Here is a 10,027-nt window from a genome sequence, read left to right on the forward strand (position 1 = left end):
TCATAGAGTCATATAACATGGAAGCAGACCCTTCGGTCCAACTCATCCATGCTGACCAGATATCTCAAACTGACCTAATCCCATTTGTCAGGATTTTGTTCATATCCCTCTAAACCCTTCCTATTCATATACCCATCCAGATGCCTTTTAAATGTTGCAATTGTACCAGCCTCCACCACTTGCTCTGGCAGCTCATTCCACACACACACACCACCCTCCGTGTGAAAAAGCTGTCCCTTTGATTCTTTTTAAAATCTTCCCCCTCTCACCTTAAATCTATGCCCTCTAGTTTTGGACTCTCCTATCCTGGGAAAAAATATCTTGTCTATTTATCCTAACCAAGCCCCTCATGATTTTATAAACCTCTATTATGTTATACCTTGGCCTCCGACACTTCAGGGAAACCAGCCCCACCCTATCCAACTTCTCCCTATAGCTCCAACCCTCCAGCCCTGGCAACATTGTTGGAAATCTTTTCTCCTCCCTCTCAAATTTAACAGCATCTTTCCGACAGAAGGGCAACCAGAATTTCTCCACCATTGATGGCCTTTTCATCAGATGCCTGGGTCCCTAAGTAATTCTGCCCACCATGTTCTTGCCTGCTCATGCCCTCGCATCCCCCCCCCTCAACTCCCGGTTATTTCATTTGGATGGCGGCTTTGTAAAGCTGGGTGACACCGACAGAGTGGCTTCAATCCTTATCCTGGCTGAAGTCACCCTGAAGGATTTATCCTCTTATTCCTTACCTGAGGTGTGCTAACCCTCAGGTTTAATTCACTACCAGACATCAGTCTCCAGTATCACAGCAGGTCCTATGGTACTCTGGGACAATGGTGGGGGAGCTGCCTGAAGTGGTTGAATCACAGTACTATCACATCATGGAACAACCAACATACCTGCACTGGTTCCATTACCTCGTGCCAATCTCCTGCCCTTTCCCCAAATCCCTACATACTACTTCAATCCAAGAAACCATCCTGTGCTCTCTTGAATGCCTCAGTTGAGCCTGCCTTCAGGCAATGCATTCCAGACTCATAGTGACAATGTATTTTCTCACATCACTCTTGCTTCTTTTGCAAATTGCTTTAAATCAATTCCCTCTCTTTCTTCTTGCTTTTATGAGCGGGAACTGCTTCTCCCTATCTACTCTACCCAACCCATTCGTGCTTTAGAAAACATCCATCAAATCTCCTCTCAGCCTTCTCTTCAGTGAACAGTCTGCTCCAATCCCTAACTCACGTATTCTTATAATGCACTGTGGATATGAGACTTCATTGAGATGGTGCTAAAATACTCTCCTTGAGCTGGGGATAAAGATATATCTCATGTCCTCACACCATTCATCTTTCGTCAATGTGTGACTCACAGTGCGTTCACGGCATGCCCTCATGATATGGTTTCTTGGGTTGAACATTATTCCCAGTGTGATATAGTCTGAGTGCTGTCCTATATGTCAGCCCATGTAAGATATACCACAAGTTTCAAGTACTTAATGAAACAGATGTCATGAAGTTTAGTAACATCACTACCCATTTAAATTGCTATAATAACACAGGCCTATTATATATATAGTATATGATATATATACATATAGTCTAGGTTTTGAGCTTACTGATTATTACAATACATTAAAAATACATAACTGAAAGCATTAAACTGACTCCATGAAGATGAGGTGGGAACTTTTATACTGAACTGTTAAATGTTGCGGTGCCTTATATCATTCTCAGTGCCTGCAATCTCTGACATAATGCAACTTTCCCCTTTAAAGAATGGGAGTTTTTATCTAATAAAATACACAAGGATACATAAAGGTGGAGTGTCTCTGTTGGGTTAGATAATGCAAGAGATAACTCAGAGAAGACCCATGTCAGGCTGGAAATGTTACCTCTGTTTCTCTGTTTCAGATAGTGTCAGACCTGTTGAGTTTCTTTTAGATGACATTTTAGTGGATGTACAGTACATCCTAAGCTAGTCCTTAAATAGTCTTCATGATGAGACGGTCGCCTCACTCCACAGTGTGCTGTCTGGTACAATAATGGGTTGAAGTATGTCATCTGTCATTGGTATGTCGTTATTATCTAGCATCATTCTTCAGCCATCGAATGGTGATCATGAAATACAGTTCAAATCTATACAAACACCCAACATAAGAAGTAGAGCAGGAGTATGCTGTTCAGTCCCTCAAGCTTGCATCACCATTTAATGTGATCAATGGCTGACTTGCCCTAAGTCTGGATTCCTCTTCCATAACAATACAGCATCTCCATCAACACCCTGATATTTCCAAAATCTATCCATTTCCTCTTTAAATACTTTCAGTGAGTTGTAGAGTCATGGGGACATACAGCATGAACACAGACCCTTCGGTCCAACTTGTCCATGCCAACCAGGTATCCTAAATTAATCTAGTCCCACCTGCCAGCACTTAGTCCACATCCCCTTAAACCCTTCTTCCTATTCATGTACCAATTCAGATGCCTAGCCTTCACAACCCTCTTGAGTAGAGCATTCCAGACATTCACAACCTTCTGAGAGAAGGAATTCCTTCCCATCTCAGTTTTAATGGAGTGTTCCCTGATTCCGTAACTCAGTCGCTTAGTTCCAGATTCCCCCATTGGTGGAAACATCTTCTCAACATTGACCTTGTCAATCCCATCTCAGAATCTTGTATGTCTCAATAGGATCACCCCTCATTCTTCTAAACTCTGATGAATAAAGGCCTAACCTGTCTAACTATTCTTGGTAATTCATAGAGACGCACAGCATAGAAACAGGCCATTCCGCCCACCACGTCTATGCTGACTAGCGAACACCAAACTACACTAATCTCATTAACCTGCACTTGGTCCTTTACCTGCTGGGGTCTGGTATTTTAAGTGTGCATACAGGTGTTCCTTAAATGCTGTGAGAGTACCTGCTCCCACTACCCTCTCAGGCAGCATGTTCTGTATTTATATCATCCTCTGGGTGAACAAGTCAGCCTCTTTGTCCCAGGGACCAGCCCTAGTAAATCTCTTGTGAAATGTTGCCCATGTCTTAGTTCAATATGAGAATCAAAACTGTACACAGTCCTCAATCTGCAGTCTTCCTAGTATCTGTAAAACTGTGATAAGGCTTCATGCGTTTTTCAATTCCAACCCCTAGAATAAAGGCCAAATTTCCATTTGTGTTCTTAGTGATAGGCTGACCTTTTAGCTTCACACACAAAAACACCCAGCTCCCTCTGCACTGCACTTTTTTGGAGGCGCTGCCATTTAAATCACACAGGTGGTTTTCCTATAATGTGTTTATTAAACGCGATTTGTCTACAACATGATTCGTGATTTGCCAACCATTTTTTTTTTTACAAAGTGAACCCCCGTTTGCTGATATGAAGGTCGGAGGAATTCTCATCTCCACCACAAGGTGTTGCGGTGGGCGGAGAACTGGACTCTGCGTCAGCATCACATGATCAGTTGACTCGAATCCTTCCCAATAAAGGGCTCCTGCCCGAAATGTTGATTTTCCTGCTCCTCGGACGCTGCCTGACCTGCTGTGCTTTTCCAGCACCACTCTAATCTTGACTCTGATCTCCAGCATCTGCAGTCCTCACTTTCGCCATGTTTGTGAAAGCTCCTCCTCCAGTGAATTGTTTAATTGTCCACCACCATTCCAGACTGGATGTGGAAGGACTGGAGAGCTTAGATCTGATCCATTGGTTCTGGGATCGCTTAGCTCTGTCTATAACTTGCTGCTTATGCTGTTTGATATGCAAGTCGTCCTGTTTGGTAGCTTCATCAGGTTCAGGAAACTTCACACAGTCAGGAAGGAGAGATCCTGTCTGGGGTGAGACACAGTCTGGGTAAATATATCGTTCGTGGAATATTGATGGCAACGTGGAAATTCGGCGCAGAGGGTAAAAGTTGCTTTTGCTTGATCCTTTTTAACTCATAGTTCGTAAGTTTTTTTTTGTTTAAACCAGGATAAATCAAAGCTCAGGATCAGGGGTCCAAGAAAGAAGAGTGACATCGCAGGTAAACCAGAAGTTCATTGGTTGGTGACACTACTAATTTCACTGTCAATTATTGGTTACTTTCAGGCTGAAGGTATACAGGGCAACTTCCATTTTCTGAACGACACGGGCAGGGAGTATTTTGTTCAGATAGTCGAATGTTTGGATAACACTGTTTATCCAAGCATCGGGACCTTGCGATCTTGATCGGATAATCCGAAATTCGGATAATCAATATTTGGATAACTGAGGTTGTCCTGTAAATAGGGAAAACTTTTACAGACTGCAAACTAAAACATCAATATCAATTTTTTTAAAAATCAAATTAAGAACTAAGTCATTAAAATAGTGCTGCCAGACCAGATTTTGTGTTGTTCTTGTCCTAATAATACATTCCTTTATTTTGGGAAGATTTATTTAGCCATGACCAACTGGGTTTTAATCAGACAAACCAGAGCCCATATTATCATCTGATTACTCAGACTCTTCCTTCTTCACCTCCTTCATTTTCTCTTTGACAGCAGCTGGAACAACTTCAAGCACAAGGGCCACAAAAGCTGACAGATCAGCCAGGGAAGCCTTCACCTATTGAGCTAATGGGGAAAAGTAATCTGTCTCCACAGCAACAACCAGCCCCCTTGACTGACAATGGAGAGTGAGACAGAGGTAATAGTTGGATAACCAATCAGCAGGGACACACTGGCCATGGCGCAAACTGCATTAAGGAAACATTTCTGCAGCGTTTCTTGAATTTAATTAAATTGAATTGAATTTATTGTCCCATGTACCGAGGCACAGTGAAAAGCTTTGTCTTGCGAGCAATACAGGCAGATCACAGAGTTAAGTAGCATAGATAGTAAATAATAGGGAAACAGCAGCAAAAACAAAAACACAGGTACAGGTGAATGTTAAGAGTTTGTGAGGCCATTCCGCACTCTAACAACAGTTGGGTAGAAACTGTTACGAAACCGGCTGGTGCATGTGGTCAGGCTTCTGTACCTTCTCCCCGATGGTAGAGGGTGTAGAAAAACATTGCCAGGGTGGAATGGATCTTTGAGAATGCTGGGGGCCTTTTCTTGACAGTGGGCCTGGTAGATGGATTCTGTAGATGGGAGGTTGGCTTTTGTGATTGTCTGGGCCGAGTTCACCTCTCCGTAACCGTCTCTGATCTTGAATGGTACAGCTGCCATACCAGGTAGTGATACATCCAGACAGAATGCTCTCGATGGGGCACCTATAAAAGTTGGCAAGGGTATTCGCCGTCATGCCAAATTTCCTCAGCTGCCTGAGGAAGAAGAGACGTTGTTGGGCCTTTGTAACCAGTGCATCCACATGAAGAGTCCAAGAAAGCTTGATGTGGATGACCACTCCCAGGAGCTTGACACTCTCCACTCATTCCACCTCTGTGCTGTTAATGTGTAGGGGGGGCATGAGTAACATCCCACTGAAAGTCAATAATAAGTTCTTTGGTTTTGCTGGCAGTGAGAGCTAGGTTGTTCTCAGTGCACCGTTTTTCCAGGTCTTCCACCTCCTGTCTATAGTCTGTTTCATCGCCGTCAGAGATTCGACCGACTATGGTGGTGTCATCAGCAATTTTGTAAGTGGCATTAGTCTGGTATTTGGCAACTCAATCAAGGGTATACAGTGAGTACAGTAGGGGGCTGCGTACATACCCCTGGGGGAGCTCCAATGTTGAGTATTAGTGAGGATGAAATATTGTCCCCAATCTTCACTGATTGTGGCCTGTGGGTCAGGAAACTGAGGATCCAGTTGCAGGGAGTGGGGCTTAGTCCGAGATCACTAAGTTTAGTCATCAGTCTCGAGGGGATAATAGTGTTGGAGGCTGAAACGTAGTCAATGAGTAGGATCCTTACGTAGCTGTTCTTGGTGTCAAGATGTTCTGGGGAGGAGTGAAGGGCAAGTGATATGGCATCTGACGTGGATCTGTTGGTCCGATAGGCAAATTGGAGTGGGTCAAGAGTAGTGGGGAGGTTGGAGTTGATTAATGCCATGATCAGCCTTTCAAAGCACTTCATGCCCACCGAGGTTAGGGCCACTGGGCGGTAGTCATTGAGACATGCTGCATGAGCCTCCTTAGGCACAGGGATGATGTCGGCCTCTTGGAACAGGCCGGGACAGTGGCCTGCTGCAGGGAGAGGTTGAAGAGTCCGAGAAGACATCTGCCAGTTGATCTGCACATGCTCTGAGTGCACGGCCTGGTACTCCGTCTGGTCCCATCGCTTTCCTTGGATTCACACAACGGAAAACTGACCTGACTCTGATGCAGTGACTGTTGGGATGGGTTCATCAGGACCTGTCAGAGTAGGTGTTACCTCTCCACCGAAATTCTGCTCAAAGTGAGCATAGAAGGCATTGAGACGATCTGGGAGGGATGTGTCATCATCTGCTGTCTTGCACTGTCTCTGTTTAGAACCTGTGATGTCATTCAGTCCTTGCCACAGTTGCTGGGTCTAGTTTGGATCAGTATTGGTCCTTGGCTGTCTTAATGGCTCTGTGAAGGCCATACTTGGATTCCTCATATCTGAGTGGGTCTCCTGGTCTGAAGGCCTCACGCCTGGTTTTTAGCAGGTTCTGTATGTCCTGATTCCTCCAGGGTTTCCTGTTGGGGAACACCTAGATTGACTTCCTCGGTGTGCAGCCCTCCACACACTTACTGATCACGTCTGTGACGGTGATGGCCCAATCAGCCGATTCCAGACAGCCCCGGAGTTGATCCTCTGCCTCCTCCGACCAGCACTGGACCTGTATCTGTGAGGGGGGGTCTCCTGCTTGACCTTTGGCCTGTAAGCCGGGAGAAGAAACATGGCATTCTACAGCAATATCCAGGACCTGAGGCTTGTACACAATGCCACTGTGATAAAGGTGAATGATTGCTAACCCATGGAAGAAGGGAGAGATATTTATGTTGTTCAGCAGGCAGCTTCACTGACTCCTGCCTTGTCAGTGACATGACTGGTATCTCGGGAGATCTTCATGGTGATGCCCAAATCCTGGAAGAAGGTGGTCTTCTCAGGGCCTCAAGCCTTTGCCTTGGTACAGTGAGCCCTGTGAGGAGCAATCACACCGACACATGCAGCAACTGGCACCTTGGTCAGGTTATGGTCTTCACACAAATCCACCCTGGTGAATCCAAAACCAGCGTTTCCGGGGAGATGTGGCAGAGGGGTTGCCAGAGCAGGATTATTTTGCAGGTGGCCTCAGATGGCTTTGTGCATCCTGGTCTTTCTGCCCATCAGCACAGCAACCTTAACACACTGGACAGCAGTGAAATGAGGGGTGAATAGGTTATTTTATTTTAGATTAGGAATAATTCTCAGCACAACATCGTGGGCCTCAGGGCCTGTTCTGTGCTGTACTTTACTATGTTCTATGTTCTATGATATCCAGAAATGTTGCATCTGTTTGGGTCCAACATCATCTGCACCAACAATGAAACATTTTTGATGCTGAACCAACATTTGAATAATTTTCTAAAAATACTTGGACTTCTACATAGCTCTGTCACCCCTGAACAAGGGAATAATATTTGCTACTCTTCAATTATCTAGCACTACTCCAATGGATAGTGAGGACGCAAAGATCATCGCCAAAGGCGCAGTAACTCTTCTCTCATTTCCTTTAGTAACCGGGGATATATCCCAGGGGATTTATCTATCCTTTCGTTTTTCAAAATTTTCAGCGCATCCTCCTCCCTAACATCAACCTGTTCTAGCATATCAGCCTGTTTCACACAGCCCTCAAAAACATCAATGTTCCTCTCAGTAGTGAATACTGAATCAAAGTATTCATTAAGGATGTCCCCTACCTCCTCTGATTTCACGTGCAAGTTCCCTCCACTATCCCTGATCAGCACTCCCCTCACTCTGACCATCCTGTTGTTCCTCTCATAAGTGTAGAATGCCTTAGGACTTTCCTTAATCCTATCCGCTAAAGCTTTTTCATGTCCCCTTCTAGCTCTCTTACGTCCATTCTTCAGTTCCTTCCTGGCTACCTGTTAACCCTCTAAAGCCCTGTCTGATCCTTGCTTCCTCAACCTTAAGTAAGCTTCCTTCTTCCTCTTGACTAGATGTTCCACATCCCATGTCACCAAGGTTCTTTCAACCTACCATCCCTTCCTTGTCTCAGTGGCAAACCTGTCCAACACAATCAACAAGTGCTCCCTAAACAACCTCCACAATCTGTTGTGCATTTCCCTGAGACCATCTGTTCCCAATCTAGGTCCCATTTCCTGCCTAATAGCATTGTAATTCCCCCTCCCCCAATTAAATATTTTCCCATATTGTCTGCTCCCAACCTTCTCCATGAGTATAGTAAAGGTCAGGGAGTTGTGATCACTATCACCGAAATACTCTCCAACCAAGAGATCTGACACCTGACCTGGTTCATTGCCAAGCACCAAATCCAATATGGCCTCCCCTCTAGTCAGCCTATCTACATATTGAGTCAAGAGCCCTTCCTGGACACACCTGACAAAGCTGATCCATCCAAGTTATGTGAACTAAGGAGGTTCCAATCATAATGAGGGAAGTTAAAGTTACCCATGACAACAACCCTGTTACTTCTGCACATTTCCAAAATCTGCCTCCTGATCTGCTCCTCCGTGTCTCTGTTCCTTTCCTATTTCTGACATCCACCCATACTGACTCACGAGACAAACCCTCTTCCACCTCTTTTAATTTCCCACATTCCTTCTGAAACATCTAAACCCTGGAATCTTTAACAACCATTCCTGCGCCTGTGATATCCAAGTCTCCATAATGGCCACAACATCACAGCTCCAAGTATTGATCCATGCTCCAAGTTCATCACCCTTATTCCTGATACTTCTTGCAATAAAATTGACACACTTCAACACTGACTGCACCTTTGTCCTATCAAGTGTCTATCCCTCCTCACAGACTCTCTGCACACTGTGTCTTGCTGTTCATTTCCTACTCCATCATCTGATCCGTAGCTCCGGTTCCCACCCTCCTGCCAATCTAGTTTAAACCCTCCCAAAGAGCTCAAGCAAACCTCCCACCCAGGATGTTGGTGCCCCTACCGTTCAGGTGCAACCCATCCTTCCTGTACAGGTCCCCTCTTCCCGAGAAGGTATCCCAATGATCCACATGTCTGAAGCCCTCCTTGCCTACAGTCATCATGGCTTTGTGAGGGGCAGGTCATGTCTCACAAACCTTATTGAATTGTTTGAGGATGTGACAAAACAGGGTACTAAGGGATAGGGTCTATTTATATTTAGAAAAGAATGAGCTTATCAGTGATAGGAACATGGTTTTGTGCAGGGGAGATCGTGCCTTACCAACTTAATAGAGTTCTTCGAGGAAGTGACCAAGTTGATAGATGAAGGAAGGGCTGTTGATGTCATACACATGGACTTTAGTAAGACGTTTGATAAGGTTCCCCATTGTAGACTAATGGAGAAAGTGAAGTCACATGGTGTGCAGGGTGTTCTAGCAGGTGGATAAAGAACTGGTTGAGCAACAGGAGACAGAGAGTAGTAGTTGAAGGGAGTTTCTCGAAATGGAGAAAGGTGACCAGTGATGTTCCACAGGGGTCAGTGCTGGGGCCACTGTTGTTTGTGATATACATAAATGATCTGGAAGAGGGCACTGTTGGTATGATCAGCAAGTTTGCAGATGACACAAAGATTGGTGGAGCAGCAGAAAGCATAAGGGACTGTCAAAGAATACAGGAGGATATAGATAGACTGGAGAGTTGGGCGGAAAAGTGGCAGATGGCTTTCAATTCAGACAAATGTGAGGTGATGCATTTAGGTAAGTCTAATTCAAGAGCAAATTATACAATGAATGGAGGAGCCTTGGGAAAAATTGATGAGCAGAGAGATCTGGGAGTGCAGGTCCATTGTACCCTGAAGGTTGCTGCAAAGGTGGATAGAGTGGTCAAGAAGGCATATAGTATGCTTGCCTTCACTGGACGGGGTATTGAGTATAAGAGCTGGCAAGTCATGTTAAAATTGTACAAGACATTGGTTCGGCCGCATTTAGAATACTG

The 10,027-nt window shown here is 44.9% G+C and overlaps 1 pseudogene; it reads right to left on the reverse strand.

Annotated features, from left to right (window-relative positions):
- Positions 1 to 4,432: 4,432 nt before the first annotated feature.
- LOC148147601 (large ribosomal subunit protein uL10-like) lies at positions 4,433 to 9,153 on the reverse strand (annotated as a pseudogene).
- Between the last annotated feature and the right edge of the window lie 874 nt (positions 9,154 to 10,027).

This window comes from Chiloscyllium plagiosum, unplaced genomic scaffold (genome assembly GCF_037043375.1).
Source record: "Chiloscyllium plagiosum isolate Xiang-an unplaced genomic scaffold, Cpla_swu_hap1 HiC_scaffold_15, whole genome shotgun sequence".
NCBI classification, from domain to species: Eukaryota; Metazoa; Chordata; class Chondrichthyes; order Orectolobiformes; family Hemiscylliidae; genus Chiloscyllium; species Chiloscyllium plagiosum.